This window comes from Peromyscus californicus, unplaced genomic scaffold (genome assembly GCF_007827085.1).
Source record: "Peromyscus californicus insignis strain IS unplaced genomic scaffold, ASM782708v3 Scaffold_9__1_contigs__length_137607984, whole genome shotgun sequence".
NCBI classification, from domain to species: domain Eukaryota; kingdom Metazoa; phylum Chordata; class Mammalia; order Rodentia; family Cricetidae; genus Peromyscus; species Peromyscus californicus.
In genome coordinates this window covers 50788361-50809642 of record NW_026294617.1, presented here as the reverse complement: position 1 = coordinate 50809642, position 21282 = coordinate 50788361, and the positions used below count along the sequence as shown (strand labels likewise).

General features: G+C 37.8%; 1 pseudogene; it reads left to right on the top strand.

Annotated features, from left to right (window-relative positions):
• Positions 1-313: 313 nt before the first annotated feature.
• LOC128106588 (TGF-beta receptor type-1-like) lies at positions 314-20405 on the top strand (annotated as a pseudogene).
• The last annotated feature ends 877 nt before the right edge of the window (positions 20406-21282 follow it).

Sequence of the window (21282 nt, the reverse complement as noted above, 5' to 3'; positions counted from 1 at the left end):
TCCAAACTGAGATACTTATCCTTTCTGTACAGATGATCTACTGATTGTGCTGTCTCCCCAGCACAATCCCCCAATTCCCATTTACAGAGTCTTGCTAGTTAATGCTGACTGGCCTAAAACCAAGGGCAATCTTGTTTCATTCTCCTGAGTCCTGTCCTTCACAAGTGCAAGCCACCATACTCTGCTTCCTAATTTAATTATGTGTAGTTTTCATCATTATCACACACACACACACACACACACACACACACACACACACACACACACCACACCACACACTTTTTTTTTGCTCATTTATCTGTAGAATGGCAGAATGACAGCAGGTTGGTTTTATGTCTTGGTTGTTATGAATACTACAGCAATGAACACAGAATTACAAGGATCCCTGTGTTGTATCGGATTACATCCACCAGGTACGTGTCCAGGAGTAATATGGCTTGATAAAATAGTAGTTCTTTCAGCTTCTTGTGGGCAATTCACAGTAATCTCTACAGTGGCTTTTTACTAATCTGCACACACAATCCAGCAGAGCTTTAATGAACTGCTTTTCTCCAAAACATCACCAGCCTTTGCTTTCACTTGCTGGTAGCCATTCTGATTGATGTAGATAAAAACTCACTGTAATTTTGATTTAAATTTCCCTAATGGCTGAAGATATTGAACATTTTCATATGGTTAGCTCTTTGGACTTCTTGTTATGAAAACTGTCCAATTCTTTGTCCGTTTATTGATTGGATGGTGTCTTTGGTGTATAATTGTTTGTTTGTTTGTTTCTTTCTTTCTTTGTAGATTCTAGGGATCAATTCCCTGGAAGATGTGGAGCTAGGGATATTTTCTCCCTTTCAAGCCAGTTTTTCTTTCCTCTGTAATTTTCTTCACTGTATAGAGTGATTCAATCCCTCTGTTCAGTTCTTAAGGTCATTTTCTCACTCATTAGTTCATTTTTCTGAGGGTCCTTACAAGTGCATATGTTTTTATAACACATTGAAGTCAAACTCTCTGTTTAGACCAGGTGTGTTTGTTCGTAGCATAACTTTGCTAATTCAGAGTCCTTTGTGGTTCCATATGCATTTTAGGATATTTTGCATGACAAGAAAGACTGTTTTTATTAAAACTTTAATAGGGGTGATAGTAAGTAAGTCTATAGATCACTTTGGACAGTAACATAAACATTGTAATGCTACCAGATCTTCCTACTCATGAAGTAAATGACTTTCATTTGTTTACTTTTGTGTTAGTTTCTTTCATCAGTGATTTATAGTTTGAACAACTTATTTTCACCTCATTGGATAAAGGCAATCTTAAGTTTTACACTTTTTAGGTAGCTGAATTTTTAAAACATATTCTTCACAAATTGTTCATCTTTAGTGTAAACAAACACAGCTGATTTGTATATTTATTTCCCACATTTAAAAAAATCATTTATTAATATTGCTGTTTTATTTTACTTTTGTTATTGTTAATTCTACTATTTTGAACACAGAAAATCATGCTTCTTAGACTTAGTTTCTTCTTTGTGTGGAGTTAAGTACATAACAGAAAGCCTTATTTACTTTTCTTGAATATTTGCTCTGTATATGACTTTCAGTGGTGCATGATGTCTCTCTTAAGTGTCTACCCATTTTCTAAGTTCTTCATGGTCCAATTACTCATAAAGCCTCAATAATATTTTATTTCCATGACACTGGGTATAATGTCTTATCTGTCACCACTGATTTTGTTATTTATACCCTTTTCTCCTATTAAGGCCAGCTAATATTTTGTAAATTGATTTGATATTTTAAAAAAGGAGCTCAGTTACTGATTTTTTCCTATTGATTTTGTAAGGTATAGTTAATTTATCTTTGCTCTGATATTTACTCTTTCCCTTCTATTAACCTCATTGAGTCTGTTGTTCTTCTGGTTCTCTGAACACTCAGGTTGCTTATCTTTCCCAGTCTTCACTGTCAGCCCTGCCACTGTAATTTTACTCTTAGTATGGCTTTTCTCTATATCAGCATTTTGATATTCTTGTTTCTATTTCTTGTTAAGATACATGTAGTTTTCTTTTTTTCTGATTCGACTTGGACCCACTGAATTGCACATGGCTCTTTAGCCTACACACATTTTAAATTGTTAAGCTTATCTTTTTACCAATATTGGCTTCATTTTTTAACTTTGCTATGACTGGAAATGATACTTGAGAAATCCAAATCTTAATTTTAATGTTAATGTTTCCTGAAGAGTATTCTGGATTATAAAGAACATACCCTATTATTTGATGGAATACTATGTGTCTCTTAGGTACATTTGTTTATACTGCTTCCCATGATGCCTCTGCCCTCATTTATCCTTTTTCTGGATGCCCCTATTCATTGTTGAGAGTGAGCTTTTAAAATCTTCTATTACTGTGTCATAGAAACATGTTTTTAATTTTACAAATGTTTGCTTTATATATTTTAGTACTATAATATTAAAGACTTATTAATTATGAATTTATCTTTTTGAAATCTATCCCTTTATCTAATACCACATATATTAATCTATAGTTCTAATATGTTGAGTTCGACAGTCCTTTCCTGTTTTTAATCACAGTGCTTGTTTTAAAAGCTCTCTTGGCTACCATTTGTATGGGATGTATTCTGTCAAAACCTTTCATTTCCAGCTGAAAGTGAGATTTTAAGTGGATTTTAAATATAATATGAGGGTCTTATTAATAATATGTAGTAGGATTTTTTTCTTAAATGTTATTTTTGTTAGTTTTTTGAGAGTTTCATGCAATAGATACTACAAGTTCACAGTCCCAACTCTTTCTGAACTTACACCCTTTTCTGAACTGTCATGTTCAGGAGTTAGCATTTTACAATTCTGCTCTCTATCTACCAGCTCTTACATTCTTTCAACCCTGTCTTCTTCAATGTCTGCTATTTCTCAGGTGGAAAGATGTTGATAAAGATGATCCATCCACAGGTGAGTATTCATAGTTTTTTATACATAGAATTTTGACCAGATATTAACTTCTGCATTTATCACTACTCACTGTAAAAAGAAGCTTTTCTGACAAATGTTGAGGGCAATACAAACTCATGGCTGCCAACACAAATATTTAGAAGGTTGTGTGACAACACAATCATTAAGAAAAAGGACAAGGGCTGGAGAGATGGCTCAGAGGTTAAGAGCACTGACTGTTCTTCCAGAGTTCCTGAGTTCAATTCCCAGCAACCACATGGTGGCTCACAAGCATCTGTAATGAGATCTGGTGCCCTCTTATGGCCCGCAGTCATACATGTTGTATGAATAATAAATAAATAAATAAATATTAAAAAAAAAAAAGAAAAAGGACAAGAGAAGGTTTGCCCTAGGGTCCTTGATTGACACACTCACAGGTTTTTTATCTGGTTTGTAGTACCAAACATGAAATCCTTCCTTTAGAGCCTCCATGACCAGTAATTAATATAGAGATAGATACTGTTTTGGGCACTGAGATTTATTTTTCTTAAATGTTATTTTGTTGTTAGTTTTTTGAGAATATTTGGGCACTGTTATTCATTTAATAACCCATGTCCCCTGGGAGCAGCACTGTCAACCAAGCACTATAGTTCTGTTCAAACTTTTCATATATTGTATTTTAAAGATTAGCTTGAAAATTAACGAATTTCCTATGGCTTCTCATATATGTTTACTCTTAGCCAACCGCCATACTCTTCTTTTCCCATTCCTCCTATTGCCACTGAAAGCACCAATCCTAAAACTTCATTTCCTTTCGTGTTGTATAATAGTATAGCTACACATACTTGTTTCCTAGTGGGTTTTGTTTGAATAATCTTTCTCAACCTTTTATGTACTAAAGTGGTACTTATGATTGATGGTAAGATATGTTTTTTGAAATTACAGATGGTTATGAGACATAATGTAGATACTAGGGATCAAAACCAGGCCCTCAGGAAGAACAGCCAATGCTTGTAACTGATGAGCCATTGTTCCAGTCCCAAATGGCAGTTTTTTTTTGAGTACTCATATTTTATATGTCTCCTAAGTAACATTATAATAATATAACTGTAAAGTATTTTAATTGCTTATTAACTTATTTTTTCAATTTTCATATAAATATGGTGCACACTATTATAATTTTGTAAATTAAAACATTAAGGGTTTTTTTTATGAAGATAATATATCAGTTTGGTTAAATAAAGTCTTTAATCTCCTGTTTTTCATAATTTAATAACATATTAGTTAGTTCTTCATGCTCTTAATCAAATGCTTGAAAAAGACAACTTAGAATAAAAGATTGACTTTTGGGTGTTGTATTCAAACAGTTCTTCCTATGGCCAGTGGACATCATTGATTCTGGGTGGTAAGGCAGGATATCAAGGTGGTGGGACAATGTGACAGAGAGGACACTCACCTTTATGAGGAGAGAGGGAGTTGGGGGAGGGCACAGCGAAGGACAATTACTTATAAAACTTACCACAATCACTCAACAGAACATACAATTAAGAATCCATCATTTAATTAATCCATTGATTGGGTGAAAGTTCTGATGATGCCTCCCTAATATCTTGTCACCTGGAAAGGACAACTTTAACACATGAGGTTTTGCAAGCACTTCATATTCCCAAGTTCTGGGATTCAAGATGTGTGCCACCACCACCAGGCACACATCTGTGAGTGCAAGGACAGTTTGCCTATAGAGTGAGTTTCAGGACAATCATGGCTACACAAAGAAATATTGTCTCAAAAAATCCCAAATGAACAGATAAATAAATAAATAAAAATTAAAAATCAAACCGCACTACAAATACTGATTTCTCATTCCTCTGGTCTCTCTTACTTAACCTTTTATCTTTCTGTGTATGATTTGTAAGACAATAGAAATGCTGCCTATCTAAAAGCAAGAAAAATATATAATCTTATATGATCTCATAAACAATGAATAAAGTCAGTGTTGCTTTCAAAGTAAAAGAATACATTAGAGAAAAAGTCAACAATTGACTCACAAGAATTAAGAATTTTAGCAAATTGTCATTTCTTTATTTTTTCTGAATATATGCCTTTTTTTTACAGGCTATTTTAAGTCAGTTAAATGTGATTGTAGGGTTTTTTTTAAGGTACATTCTCATAAGCAAATAGTACAAATAAATCATGAATAAGCATGAAAAACGTTTTGTAGACTTTCAGCACTGCCTGGCATATACCCCTATTTGCATATCCAAATGTTTTACTGTTTTCATGTGCTTTGATATTATTTAAAATATTTTTATTTCATGTAGAAACTCATATTCATACTAGTATATATGGATCTTGATTAATTTTGGGAATTACAATTTTTCTTTCTCTTTCATGAATTTTTATGTCACTTCAGGGTATATATGATTCAAAGCCTGGACACCTGATGCCAAAATTTTCAATGAAAATAAATACACTTTAGTTAATAATAAGTTACATTAAATATTTCAAATAAATTTTCAGCAAGAAATTCTGAAATTATATCTTCATAATGTATGATCATTATTCATAATTATCTTCTATTATAAAAAATTTGAATATCTATCCAGATATTAACTTTTATTTAATAAAAATATGAGAAGGGTTAAAGATTTTAAGACAAAAATGTGTATTTTCTTGGAATGCTATTAAGAAATTAAAAAAAAAATCTTAGTGATGGTCAAACTAGACCCTGGATGTCAGGTATTATGGTGAGCTCCCTGATCTACTTGGAGATCAATTGTGTGCAGGGTGATGGATAATGGCCCAGTTTCATCCCTTGATATTTGAATGAAACCAAAAAGCCACTGAGTAGAAAAACATTTTTAGTATTATATAGCTTACACTGTAGATTTAACACTGAAACTACCCCACTATTTACTTATCAGGGAATCATAAGAAGAAACACCCTAAAACTGGAATTTAATCTACCACCATTTGAAATAGAAAGGGTGGCGTATCTGTTTTGAGCAGTTTCCTCCAAGCTGAAGCATTCCATCCTGAAAGAAACTCACGAGACTCAGGAAGTAAATCAGTTCACAAATCTCAGCTATTAAAAGATGCACCAGGCACATGCAGAGATCCACAGCCAAGCAGCAGGCTGAGCTCCAGGAGTCCAGTCGAAGAGAGGGAAAAGGGATTCTATGAGCAAGGGGCATCAAGATCATGATGTAGAAATCTACAGAGACAACCGAACCAACTTAGTGGGAACTCAAGAACTTTACACCAACAGCTGTGGCACCTCCGTGGGACTGGACTAGGCTCTCTGCATAAGCGAGACAGTTGTGTAGCTTAGTCCGTTTAAGGGGTCTCTGTCAGTGGGAATAGGATCTATCCCTGGCGCATGAGCTGGCTTTTTGGATCCCATTACTTATGGTAGGACATCTTACATAACCTTGATGCAGGGTGAGGAGCTTACAACGCCTCAACTGAATGTACCAGGCTTTGCTGACTCTGCATGGGAGGCCTTAGCTTTTGAGAAGAGGGGGGTGGGGGCTGGATTGGGTAGGAAGGCTCGGGGAGTGGGAGGAGGGATTAGAGGGAGATCTGTGGTTGGCATGTAAAATGAATAAAAAAAAAATGCTTAAAAAAAGAAAAAAAATAAACTGTGCTATTTGAGCAAACACAAAATTTATTGAACGATTCATGTATTTTTCTTATCTAAGAAAGTTTTTAACTATTTCCCAATGAGGCTACACCATTTTCACTCCCTCTAGGAATGCATGAAGATACTCGTTTAGTGCCTCTTTTCATCATTTGGTATTCAACAACTTGTGTCTTATGTGTTTTACCTGTATTCTTCAACAAATAATGTTGTTGAGAATAAAACAGAAAAAGATGCGCTAAGAACCCCTCCAAAGGTTGACAAAATTGTAAACATCTAAACAGCTGCTTTTGAGGGGAGACACTCCAGCAGACCTTCCTGGAAGAAATTCTACCCTATGGAGCTACCTGTAAGTCATGCAAAGTGCCTCAGGGTTGCTGCTTTCCTGAGTAGTCACATATCTTGGGGTGGGCTTTTTAGTGATAGAGCTTCTCTCCTGGTGCAGCTGCAATCTCTCTCAGACTCCTGTAAGTATTACAAACAAATTCATTGGATCCCATGTTGGATTTCAGTATAATTTATTTTGATGTGATGTGTTCCCTGTCTGAGATGAATAGACATCTGTGTCATGTCTTCCCAGGGAAAGTTTCACATATTACCACTATGCATATAACACCCACCTCACATATATTATTAAAAAAAAAATCATCTTGCCGGGCGGTGGTGGCGCACGCCTTTAATCCCAGCACTCGGGAGGCAGAGCCAGGCGGATCTCTGTGAGTTCGAGGCCAGTCTGGGCTACCAAGTGAGTTCCAGGAAAGGCGCAAAGCTACACAGAGAAACCCTGTCTCGAAAAACCAAAAAAAAAAAATCATCTTGAAAGTCCACAGTGCAAATCTCAATCTGCTGCCAAACCCTTTTGAAACAGCTCATAGGAATAACTTGTGAGTTTATCATTTGCTTATAAATGTACGATTAAGCTTTCTGTCTCTATGCCAAATTACTTTAGTTACTGAAGAGTCAAGAAGAAGCCTGTGTCGAGCAACATATTCACATGACTTGTGTTGCTCTGTATTACCTTTACCTTTTATTTCTTTGCTTGTCTGCCTGTTGTTTATATTCAATGTTCTGTTACACTGAGATTTCTGATTTCCATCCTGTTTACGTTGAGCTTGTCTTCATACATTAAATATCATCTCCTATTTTTTGCCAGCTGTATGTAGTAACCTTTCCTCCTTTGAAACAAAGAAAAAAAGTTTATTATATTATGTTATAGGAGGCTTTCCTATGTATTTTCTGTTCTATAATTCATAAATGTCAGAAAAGAAGAAAATGTACCTTTTTTCTTAATTTTTTTCTAGGTGAATATTTTGAAGCATCAAATTTGGTTCTTTAAACAAAGATACTGAATGGAAATACTTTATTAAACTTCAGTGAGTGCTCAAATTTCCTCTTATTTATGATCGCAATAGCTTTGCTGATAGAGAATTAGCACAAGGGTTATCTTGAACTACAGGATTTCATGCTTGATACATGATAACATAGTCATTTTCTTTTGTTCCTTTGAAAAGGGGCAAAAGAACAACCAATGATGATTTAAAGAATGAGATAAACATCTGAAGGAGGCTTCTTAATTGGTTGCTCAACTCACCAAACTTTTACTTCTGTGGTCAAATTATTCTTTTGCTTATGATTATAATAAATAAGTGATATTTTTGTAATGATATAATTGTAATAACTATATAATAATGTTTCAATTTCAAGTGTAGTTGAATTAAATATTTTTAAATGGGGAAATTTTCTTATGTTCTCTGTGCCTAATGGAATCACAAAAGTCCATATAGAAAAAAGGAAAACGAGAAACTCAAAGAAAGAAATGAACAATAGATCAAGAGATTAGGGTCGGAGAGTATTGGAGGTGCTAACCTGCTGGCTTTAAAGATTAAAGGAGGTACCAGGTCCTAAGAAGGGGAAAGAAAGGTGACTCTTACATGTTCCAAAGGCAAAGAAATGGACTCTTTCACAGAATTCAGGATGAATGTATGTCTGTGAACATATGGAAGCTAGCCCCTATGAGACTTCAAACTCCAAGAAAAGTTTGTGGGAATGTGTTACAGCCTCAATAGGGAATAATACAGGAGGTGGGAAAACTAATGCAAAAGGTAACGTGAACTGACAATGAAAATGGAAAGGAGACTGTGATGTGAAAAGGAGACAGAGATGGTTTTATAGAATTGCAAAGTAAGGAGTTTTTCTGGGAGACTGTAGACTTTCTAATAGTGGGTCCTCATGAGAGGAATCTGCATATCAGGAACACATTATTTGTTCTTATTAAAATATCAACAGGTGTCTTTTTGCCTTTTTATATAAAACATATTTTAAAGTGAAGTTAAGGAAGCCATTAGGTTGCCAGGTGGTGAATTATGTGATTTTCTAAAGACAAGTTCTGAGGGAGCAGACAGATACCTGTGTGGTTCTCCTTGATCCTTAGCTCCACATGAAGTATAGATGGCCTTTCCCGACTGTGCAATTTCAAGTCTATTTGGAACGTAGCTTGTAATATTTCATAGCTTATATTTTATTAAAGATTAATGATTTCAGTACATTAATGAATTTGTCAGTATCCTGGCTTTCTACACAGCACCAGCTTCCAAGTCCATTTCTTGTGAAGCAACTGAGAATTACATTCAAGCTTCAACTACGTTACCCGTACATTTTATACCTCGCACAAAGAACTTTGGAAGCAATATACTGTCTTTCACTTGAAGCTTTCACTTTTCCATTCACTCTAACAGTGCCTTGTGTTTAATCGTTAACATGCAATCTTGCAATCCAATGCAAGTGCCTTCTGGTTTCTGACCTTTTGTTCACCATTAAGCAGGTGATTGCTTTTCTTCTTCTTGTCAACCATCACACACTATTAGAGAAGCCACATCAATGTGCAGGTTTGGTCTCCAGGGTTTCATTTTTTTTTTGCCTACTGAACCTTACTTACCAGTGCCTCAGCCAGCATCACTATTTGCCTTTTCTCCTTAGTTTCAAAAATCAGCTTTTTTTCTACTACCTAAATCTCCTCCACAATAAGCGTGTTCTATTAATTTTCCTCTTTAAATACCATCACTACCAAGATAGCTAATTCCCAAATCCAAAAGTTTTTATTGCTGTCTTCCTTCCCTTGAATCTTAAAAGAATCATATTCACAAATAATTTTATTTGTAAATTCAGAATATTGCACAAGCCTGTCCATTTTTTTTTCATGTGTGTTGCCATCATCTCAGTCCAGGAAATATTGTTTACTTCACTATCCCCCCATAGGCTTGTAGAAAATAAAGATCACATTTGAGCTTTGCTTAAGACACTACAGTATGACAACATCGCATACAGAGCAAAACTCAGTTTTCCCTGCCAGCAATACAAGGTTCTGTATGATCTGCCCCTTGTTTCACCCCTAGGCTCATGTCAAGGTCTCACTTATTTCCAGCTTTGCGCTGGTCCTTTCATCTTTAACAGCACAATGAACTGTTTTCTCCAGGAAATCTTCCCCTTCTCTTTTGGGTGCTTGTGTGGAATGGTTTTCCTTTCACCTTTTACTTGACCACTTTCATCAAACACCAAAGTCTTATTTCACCATGTTTCAGAGAGGAATTCTCTGTATACCATCATAAAGCCTGATCTCTCATAACTGTCATTCCCTGCTTCAGGCTCTTGTGTGTGTGTGTGTGTGTGTGTGTGTGTGTGTGTGTGTGTGTGTGTGTGTGTGTTTCAAAGACTATCCTCAGTTTTGAGCTATACTGTAAATCTCTATTCTTACCTTTTAACTTGGTTCCTGTACTGGAAGAGAAATCATGCATGTTTCATTTTTCAATAAATACACTGTCAGCAGTGCCTAATGCTCAGTAATGGTTTGAGGAAGGAAATGAAGCCTTAACTTCTATCCACTGCATTTGTTTCTCACACCAACAAAGTGATAAATATTGTCCTTTGAGATTTCTTACACAGTTCTCCATTTCACTTCGTATTTCTCCACATCTTCAAATATGAACTCCAGCACAGAGAATCATTTATGTCAGCTACCTGAACAACTGACTTTATCCCTAAAAAGCCCATTAGGATTTTTCCATTTCTCTTTCTATCCTAGATTTTCTACTTCCCTCAGAGACCATCAGCTTGCACTTGGTTCCGAAGAATCTAAAAAAAAAAAAAAAAAATTGAGAAAGGCAATCCTGTGTTCTGTTCTCATTATGTTCATTTTGTCCACAATTCTTCTAAAACATCAGTTTTCTGCACCCTATTATTTAATACTTCCTATCATCCAATGTGCATCCTGTCCTAAAATTCACCAGCATGCATCCCAAAACAAGTTGGCTTAGCACTTACAGGTCCCTTTCAGTGCTTATTCTAGCCAGTCTCCCTACACCATTTGACTCAGTCATGCTGCAGCACGAGAAAGGTGTTACAGTAAATACTTTACTAAGAGAAATCACGGTGGTGTAATACGTGAATAGATTTAAAAAGCACACATGTGTTATCCCATGTCTTGATGGTTAAGAGACTTTGCTGTCTAGTTTTATGTCAATTTGACACAAGCTGTAGCTATCTGAGAGGAGGAAACCCTGATTGAGAAAATGCCTCCAGAAGATCAGGCTGTAAGCCAGCCTGTAGAGCATTTTCTTATATTTACTGATTGGTGTGGGAGAGCCCAGTTCATTGTGGGACCAATCCTGGGGCTAGTGGTCTTGTAATGTATAAGAAAGCAGGCTGAACAAGCCGTAGAGTACAAGCCAGAAAGCATCAACTTTCCATGGCCCCTGCATCAGCTCCTGCCTCCAGGTTCCTGCCCTGTTTGAGTTTCTTCCCCGACTTCCTTCAAAGATGGATGGCAATGTGGAAGAGTCAGCCAAATAAACCCTTTCTTCTCCAACATGCTTGTGGTCATGGTCTTAATCACAGAAATAGAAAACCAGAAGACAGAGACCAAGCAGAGTTCAGTGTCATCCATTTTATAGTCTTCTAAGACTGATATCAAACTGCGAGAAAGGCAGCATTCCCATTTGGAGATCCCAAAAAAGGATTCATTCAAATTCATTCAGGTCCTCGGTTTAACTGTTTATATCCATCTATGTGTAGAAAGGCTCAAACTTCTGAAACATTGTTTATCAGAAGCTGCCTCTGGTTCTAGGGGTAGTCCTCTGTTTATTGCTTAAGGGATTTTTATCCTTTCCACAAGGGGAAGATCTAGCTTCAGTCTAGTAACATGAAATTTTACATGGACCATGCTAATGTTAAGGATATGGCATTCTATTATGAGCTGTTCCTTAGAAGATATTTGAAGTTCCAGAATTCCATGGTTGTATTTGTATTATTGGGATTGGATGACCTGGTACAGTTACATGTTCTTCTTCTTTTTTTTTTTTCCCATTGCTGTTCATCTCCATAGCACTGTCAATCCAAATCTCAGTTTTCACAGTCTATTTTTTTTCCTAAAGAAATCACCAGGTTACGTGATTTTCAGCCTGAAAAGCCCTTAGTACCTTTCTCCTCACACCTTATATACCCTTCTCCACCCAGCCATCACTTCCTGGGATTAAAGGAGTGTGTGCTTCCCAGTACTGGAATTAAAGGCATGTGCTACCACTGCTTGGCTCTGTTTTCTCTCCTAGACTGAGTCAATCTCATGTAGTCCAGGGTGGCTTTGAACTCACAAATGTAGCAGGAATATTAAAGAGTCTTATTAATAAAAGCAAACCTGAGGCAGTTATTGGGGTGAATACTGGAAGATCAGAGAGAAAGAACAAGCCACAGCTAACCTCACCTGGCCAACTTCTCAGTTGATCCTGTTTCCTCAGCCTGGAAGCCTCTGAGTCCTCATCCAGAATGAATCTCAGCTGAACTGCTGCTAGAAGTCTGAAAGCTTAACCAGCCAAAATGCTTAACCAGCCAAATGCTTCTAGTTCCTGGTATTCACGCCTTATATATCTTTCTGCCTTCTACCATCACTCCCTGGGATTAAAGGCTCACTTTCTGGGATTAAAGGAATGAATCACCATGCTTGGCTGTATCCTTGAACAGATAGATTTCTGCCTCTGGAATGTTAGGATTAAAGGCATGTGCTACCACTGCCTATCCTAAGTATCTAGTGGCTTTTCTGTTCTCTGACCCCAGGTAAGTTTATTAGGGTACACAATATTTTGGGGAACACAATACCACCACACACAAAGATCCAGATGGATCTGTGCCTCACGAGTGCTAGGACAAAGGTGTGTGCCACCACTGCCTGACTTCTATATCTAATCTAGCAGCTTCTTCTGTCCTCTAACCTTCAGGCAAATTTATTAGGGTCCACAATATATCACCACAAGGTTACATGGATATATGAATGGAAAACCAAGGAGCAAATGTCATTTCCTGACATATCTAAAAATATAAATAGCCAAATCTGGGAGCTAAATCAAGGTTATCATTTTCAGATTGGGACTGATGGAGGTAATATGGAAATGTGTGTGTGTGTGTGTGTGTGTGTGTGTGTGTGTGTGTGTGTGAGAGAGAGAGAGAGAGAGAGAGAGAGAGAGAGAGAGAGAGAGAGAGAGAGAGAGAGAGAGAGAGGCGGGGGGAAGAGAAAGAAAGAGAAAGAGACCTGTACAGAAGCAGCAAAATTATTCTCCAATCAGAAGAATTGAAGGGCATCAGTCTCTCCTCAGGATTCATGACTCCGTGCCCAGAGACAGAAGCCTTGGGCTTTAAAGGACTGCAAAGGGAACCTTGAAGGATGAACATTTTACCAGTAGTTTCGAGGCCTAATGATGCCAGTGGATGTTCTTATGGACATGCTGAATCAGGAGTTCCTTAGCTCCTCTCAGTTTCTTTATTTCAAGCCTTCAATCATTTCCTAAAGTCTCAGAAGACACCAGAGCTATATCAACATGCATTATAAAATTTTATTTCCTATGTTCTTACAGAAGACCAGCAAATCAGGAAATATACTTCATGGTGTCAGCTAATATTTGTAGAAAATGTTTTGCTAGCACAGTGAAAGATTCCTTCCACAGTTGGCACAAGTGAAAATACTTTGTTCAAATAGTTCCTCAGTTCCCAATCTCACTCCAGCAGTGAAACTCCAGATTAGAGTTGATAGTACTTGCATTTCTTTGGAAAAAAAGACCAAAAACTTAAAACCATGAATTGCAGTTGAGTACTGGATCTCTGTGAGTTTTCCATAGTCAGGTACACCTCCAGGGTATTCAAGCTTATGAGGAAGTATGTATTTACCTAATGGATTTATTTTTCAAGTGAAAAGTAACAAGTGGTTTGGATGGGAATAAAGTAAAACAAACTTCTTTTTTCTCAACTGACGAGGCTCTTCTCTGCAACTGAGTGGTGGAGACCATTATTTTGCTCCTAGTTTTCAGTTGTCTTAAATTGAGCCCCATGTGCAGAAGAAGGTTTTTATTTATTTTGTGTCGATGTGAGAAAATACCTAAGCCCGAGGCTGTGGTTGCCTGAGAATGCTTCAGTATTTTTCTCAAAACTCGGGTTGGGAGAGTGGATTAATTACCTGCATCAAAGAGGTAAAAGAGGTATCTGAATCCTTTATTTTTAAAGAGAGATTTATTTTAGTATTTCAACTAATATTTATGGACGTATTTGGTATTTTGACAAATGATACTTAAAGGTTGGGCAACTGCATCTAATGAGGGTGATGGGATTTATGAGGGTCATCACTATTTTATAACATGGCAGATGACATCACATAACAAGACCAGGTACAGAAGATACTATGTGAGAGGTAGAAAAGTGTGAAAACAGTCTCTGATCTCTTATTTTATAAAACATAGCTCACCCAGGCCTATAACAATTGCCTTAATCCTTTCTGAGGGTTATACCCTCATGACTTGAAAATTTTCTTCTTCTTCCATATATTACATCCATACCAGTTTCCCCTCCCTTCTCTACTCCCAGTCCCTCATTCCATCTCCCCTCTCCCCCGATATACTCCTCCTCTGTTTCCCTTCAGAAAAGGACAGGCCTCCTAGAGATATCAACCAAACAAGGGACATCAAGTTGCAGTAATACTAGGCACCTCCCCTCATATTAAAACTGGATGAGGCAACCCAGTAAGAGGAGAAGGATTCAAAAGTAGTCAAAAGATTCAGAGACCACCCCTGCTCCCATTGTTAGGAGTCCTATAAGAAGGTGAAGCTACACAACCATAACATATATGCAGAGGGCCTAGGTCAGACCCATGCAGGCTCCTTGATTGCCAGTTCAGTGAGCTCCTATGGAACCAGGTTAGTTGATGTCGTTTTCTCGTGTTGACCTTGACCCCTCTGACTCCTTCCTCCTTCCTTTCCAAGGAAGTCAGAAGAATGGCTAGAGAAAATTTGATACATTTACATGATGTAGTATTACTTAGCTATTGAAAAACAAAATAACATCCTTCATAGGCTGCAGTTTTGTTCACTTGACAGTGTCCTTTGCCTTACAGAAGCTTTTCAATTTCATCAGTTCCCATTTATTAATTGTTGATATTAGTGCCTGTGCTACTGGTGTTCTATTCAGGAAATCTTCTCCTGTGCCAGTGGGTCCAAAGCTATCCTCTACTTTCTCTTCTATCAGGTTTAGCATATCTGGTTTTATTTTGAGGTCTTTGATTCACTTGGGCTTGCGTTTTGTGCAGGGTGATAGATATGAATCTATCTGCATTTTTCTATATAAGATGTCCCGTTAGAACAGCACCATTTGTTGAAGATACTTTTCCTTTATCTATTGAATGATTCTGGCTTCTTTATCAAAAATAAGATGTCAATGGGTGTGTGGATTTACATCTGAGTCATTGATTCTATTCCATTGATCCACTGTCTGATTTTATGCCAATACCATGTATTTTTTTTCTTACTACAGCTGTATAGTTGAGCTTGAAATCAGGGATGGTAATATCTCCAGAAATTCTTTTATTGCACAGAATTGTTTTAGTTATCTTAGGGCTTTTGTTTTTCCATATGGAGCTGAGTATTGTTCTTTGAAGGTCTGTAAAGAATTGTGTTGGAATTTTGATGGGGATGTCACTGAATCTGTAGATCGCTTTTTAGTAACATGGTCATTTTTTACTAGATTAATCCTACCACTCCATAAGCATGAGAAATCTCTACATCTTCTGATATCTTCTTCAGTTTCTTTCTTCAAAGACTTGAAGTTGTTGTCATATAAGCCTTTCACTTGCTTGGTTAGAGTTACCCCAAGATATTTTATTTTATTTGTGGCTATTGTGAAGGGTGTTGTTTCCCTGATTTCTTTCTCAGACCATTTGTCATTTGTGTATATGAGGGCTACCAATTTTTTTAAAAGTTAATCTCGTATCCAGCCACTTCACAGAAGGTATTTATCAGCTGTAGGAGTTCCTTTGTAGAATTCTTGTTATTGATTACATATACTACCATGCCATCTGCAAATAATGATAATTTGACTTCTTTCTTTCCAATTGGTTTCCTCTTGATCTCTTTTAGTTGTCTTATTGCTCTAGCTAGAACTTCAAGCAGTATATTGAATAGATATGGAGAGAGTGGACACCCTAGTCTTGTTCCTGATTTTAGTGGAACTGCTCTGAGTTTCTGTCCATTTAATTTAATGTTGGTTATTGGGTTGCTGTAAATTGCTTTTTGTAAATTGCCCCTTGTATCTCTGATCACTCCAAGTCTTTCATCATGAAGGGGTGTTGGTTTTTGTAAAAGACTTTTTTAGCATCTAATGAGGGAAATCATGTTTTTTGTTTGTTTGGTTTATTACTTTTTCTTTCTTTCTTTCTTCTAGTTTTTTAAAATTTTGTTTATATAGTGGATTGTAGTGGCAGATTGGCAGAAGCTATGGTATCATCCCTGGGAACAGCTCATGAATGTTTTGCCAATGGAGCTCCTTATGGCAAAGCTCTTTGGAGAATCTCACACATCTGGCAAGGACTAGGGAGCTCAGGGGCTTCAGGCCTCTCTAACTTTTGTCATGCTTACTCTTATGGCAATTCATAGTTTTGCTTTGTCATTTGTTATTGTAGCTGAGTTTACTGGGAACAAAAGCTGTTAATTTTTCTAAAAGTTTCTACAAAAAAATTAAGTCTCTCTGCAGTCTATCACAGGAATCAGTTTCCCCAGTCGCCCCTGACTGTCTTTGAAGTCATTCCGAGTAAGCTGGAGGAACTCACTAAGGCTAATGATTCTTGCTTGCTTAACCATCCTAAAAAGAGATAACTGTATTCCAAAGAACTTAAGAACTTGGGAGACAGTTTCTTAAAAGATGATGTAAAAATCTTATAGAAACATAAGGAAAAGATAAAGAATGTGAAAGGTCAGATATCTCTATGGTGCCAGGACATGAATGATCAGATAATTTTTCAGTTAAAACTCCCAGTTCCCTTGGAAGCAAAAGTTCACTTAGAAACTGTCAGGAAGAATAGAAACTCGGCCCTAACAATTAAAAATCATTACCATTTTGAAAACTTATTAAGAAAGGGATTACAACTGTTGTCCACATACAAATGATAAACAAGTTATTTAGAAATTGACTCACATCTGAAAATAATATCCTCGGTATGGCAAAATACACGCCACTGCTCACAACAATGTAAAAGTATCACATTGTTAAGGACTAACCAATCACAGGGCTTGAATTCTTTTGTTTTGTAGCCGCATGTTTGCTGCCAGCTAGGGTACAATATGAACAAGATATGTCCGGTTAGATAGAATCATTTGGCTTGCAATATAAAAATTAATGATATGGGGTAAAGGTCAATGATATCAAGGGACTGGGGAAGAGGAAAAGAAACTAAAATGGGTAAATGTTAATGATTCTTGGAAAAATGATTAAGGGAAAATGTATTGAAATTAATCATGCTTGAATGCATTAGAACTTATATAAATATAAACTGCTTGAGTTATTCGGTGCCATCTGATAGAAAGATAACCGGTGGTCACACTCTTTTTTTCACCGACCTCATACCTCGGTCCTGAGGCTCAGAACCCCGCTGGAGCCGGACTCCAGCAATAAGTTTTCATATGCTGAATCATCCCTGCACCTCTGAGATGAAGCCTACCTTTATCATGGTAGATGATTTTTTTTATGTGTTCTTTGACTTGGTTTGCGAGTATTTTACTGAATATTTTTGCATCAATGTTCATGAGGGAAATTGATCTGTAATTCTGTTTCCTTGTTGAGTCTTGGTGTGGTTTAGGTATCAGGACGACTGTGACTTCATGAAATGAATTTGGCAATGTTCTTTTGTTTCTGTTTTGTGGAATAATTTGAGGAGTATTGGTCTTAACTCTTCATTGAAAGTCTCGTAGAATTCTGTGCCAAACTGGCTCTGGGTTTTTTTTTTTGGGGGGGGGGGGTTGGGAGACTTTTAATGACTACTTGTATTTCCTTTGGTGTTATAGGTCTGTTTATTATTTTTATTAAGAAATTTTTTTATTCATTTTACATACCAATCACAGATCCCCCCCTTCCCTCCTCCCACTCCTCTAGCCTCCCCCCTCTACCCCCCTCCCTTTCTCTTCTACAAGAAGGTAAGGCCTCCCATGGGGATTCAGTAGAGCCTGGTACATTCAGGAGAGGCCAGTCCAAGCCCCGCCTCCTGCATCAAGGAAGTGCAAGGTGTCCCACTGTAGGTAGTGGGCTCCAAAAAGCCTGCTCATACATCAGGGATGGGTCCTGATCCTACTGCCTGGGGGCCCCTTAAGCAGATCAAGCTACACAGCTGTCTCAATTATGTGGATAATCTTGTCCAGTCCCATGGAGGCTCCACAGGTGTTGGTCTAAATTTCATGAGTTCCCACTAGTTTGGTTTGGTTGTCTCTGTAGGTTTCCCTATTATGATCTTTGATGCCCTTGCTCATAGAATCCCTCTTCTTTCTCTTCGACTGGACTCCTGGAATTTGACTGTGGATCTCTGCATCTACTTCCATCAGTTACTAGAGAAAGGCTCTATGATGACAGTTAGGGTATACACTGATCTGATTACTGGAGTAAGCCAGTTCAGGCACCCTCTCCACTATTGCTAGTAGTCTAAACTGGGGTCATCCTTGTGGATTCCTAGCAACTTCCCTAGCACCAGGTTTCTCCCTATCCCCATAATGTCTCCTTCTATCATAGTATCTCTCTCATTGCTTTCCCACTTCATCCCTGTTCCAGCTCGACTATCCCGTTTCCTTATGTTCTCATTCCCCATCCCCTACCCTCCATTGCCCACCCCTCATCCCCAATTTACTCAAAGAGATCTCATCTATTTCCCCTTCCCAGAGCCATCCATGCATCCCTCTTTGGGTCCTCCTTGTTAGTTAGCTTCTCTGGAGCTGTGGGTTGTAGTCTGGTTATCCTAAAGGCTTTACATTTAGTATCCACTTACGAGTGAGTACATACAATGTTTGTCCTTCTGAGTCTGGGTTACCTCACTCAGGATGATATTTAATAGTTCCATCCATTTGCCTGAAAATTTCATGATGACATTGTTTTTTACTGCCAAGTAGTACTCCATTGTGTATATGTACCACATTTTCTTAATCCATTCTTCAGTTGAGGGGCATCTAGGTTGTTTCCAGGTTCTGGCTATTACAAATAATGCTTCTATCAACATAGTTAAGCATGTGTCCTTGTGCTATGATTGAGCATTCCTTGGGTATATGCCCAAGAGTGTTATAGCTGGGTCTTGAGGAAGATTGATTTCTAATTTTCTGAAACCACCATACTGATTTCCAAAGTGACTGTACAAGTTTGCACTCCCACCAACAGTGGAGGAGTGTGGTGATATATTGTGCACCCCTATATATGTGTACCCTAATAGTGTACCCTAATAAACTTATCTGGGGATTAGAGGACAGAGCCAGCCACTGGATTAGACATAGAGGCCAGAAAGTGGTGGCACACATGCCTTTAATCCTATCACTTGGGAGGCTGAGGAGTTGTTGGTAAGGTGAGGTTGGCTGTGACTTGTTCTATTCCTCCTATCTCTCACTTTTCACCCCAATATCTGGCTTGGGGTTCTTTATTAATAAGATCATTTAGCAATTCATCTTACATCTGGAGACCCAATGTTTGTGGCACAAATTCACAAAAATCGACTTGCCTGTGGTCTTGCAGTCCCCAGCTCAGGCCTGAGCTGCACACAGCCAGTTGTGGCAGCACATGCCAGTAGGATTTGCTGTAGGAGGCAGAGGCAAGATGATTTCGAGTTTGAGACCAGCCTGGGAGGCTTGCTGAAGAGAAGTTGTGGCTGGGGCTAGGCCACAAATGGTGGTGGCAGGACCACGGTGGTGGTGGCTACTGCTCCTCCAAGTTGCTAGCTGCTTCTCATCCTGTTAGAGGCTGCGATGTGATGCTGCCACTGGGGGACAAAGGGTTTCCTGCTGCTAGTTCAGAGAACAATTTCCAGGATGATCATGTTACAAGAAAGCATTGGCAAAGGTCATTTGGAGTTTAGCCAGGCAAGTGGGGAGAAGTTGCTGTGAAGATATTCTCTTCTAGGGAAGAATGTTCGTTGTTCAGAGAGGCAGAGATTTATCAGACTGTGATGTTATGCCACGAAAACAACCTAGGATTTATAGCAGCAGACAATAAAGACAAGGAAACATGGACTCAGCTGTGGCTGGTGTCGGATCACCATGGGCATGGATCCCTTTTTGATGACCTGAATAGATACACTGCTAGAGTGGAAGGGATGATCAATCTGTCCACGGCAAGAGGTCTTGCCCATCCTCACATGGAGACTGTTGGTACCCAAGGGAAGCCAGCTATTGCTCACAGAGATTTGAAATCAAAGAATATTTTGGTGAAAAAGAATGGAACCTGTTGTATTGCAAACTTGGGACTGGCTGTGAGACAGGATTCTGCCATAGATACAATTGAAACCAAAGAGTAGGAAAAAAAATTCTGCTGGGATCCATGACCATGCCTAATAGTGACTTTGAAATCTCCCAAAAGTGGATGGGACCCCACAATGATGATTTGATTAGGACAATGGTAACACCATTAAGCTGACAACAGGACCCAAAGATTGGCTTTAGACTACAAACTGCTCAGGTCAGTTTGGAGATGGCTAGCTGAGATACCCACAATGAAGATTCCATCAGGACGGTGATAATAACAATAAGCTAACAAACATCACCCAAAGATTGGCTTTGGACTACAAACTACTCTGGACAATTTCAAGATGGCTAGCTGAGATGATTCAGCTTCACAAACTAGTCGAGCATGGACTTGAGAGAAGCCCTGCTCTTTTCCATTATGCAGAGACTGGTCAAATGATACAGCTAACTCTCCCAGGACTTGACAATTAATTTTCTTTTCAGGATCCCCTAAAGATGCCTTCACCCCCAGAGAGCAGGAAGTAATTTTAAGAAAATGATGACCACGTTTCCAAAAGGTGGCATGGGTAATTTTTGGTCTTTCAATGTTTATGGATAAATGTCATTTTTTAGGGTGGTCTGTCTAAATTATTGATCTGAACTTGATTTAACTTTGGCAAGTAGTATCTATCAAAAAAATTGTCCATTTCTTTTAGGTTTTCCAATTTTGTGGAGTACAATTTTTTTGAAATAGGACCTAATGATTCTTTGGATATTCTCAGTGCCTGTTGTTACATCCCCCTTTTCCTTTCTGATTTCATTAATTTGGATATGTTCTTTCTATCTTTTAGTTAGTTTGGATAAGGGTTTGCCTATCTTGTCAATTTTCTCAAAAAAAACAATTATTTCACTGATTCTATGTATTGTTATCTTTGTGTCTATTTTTATTGA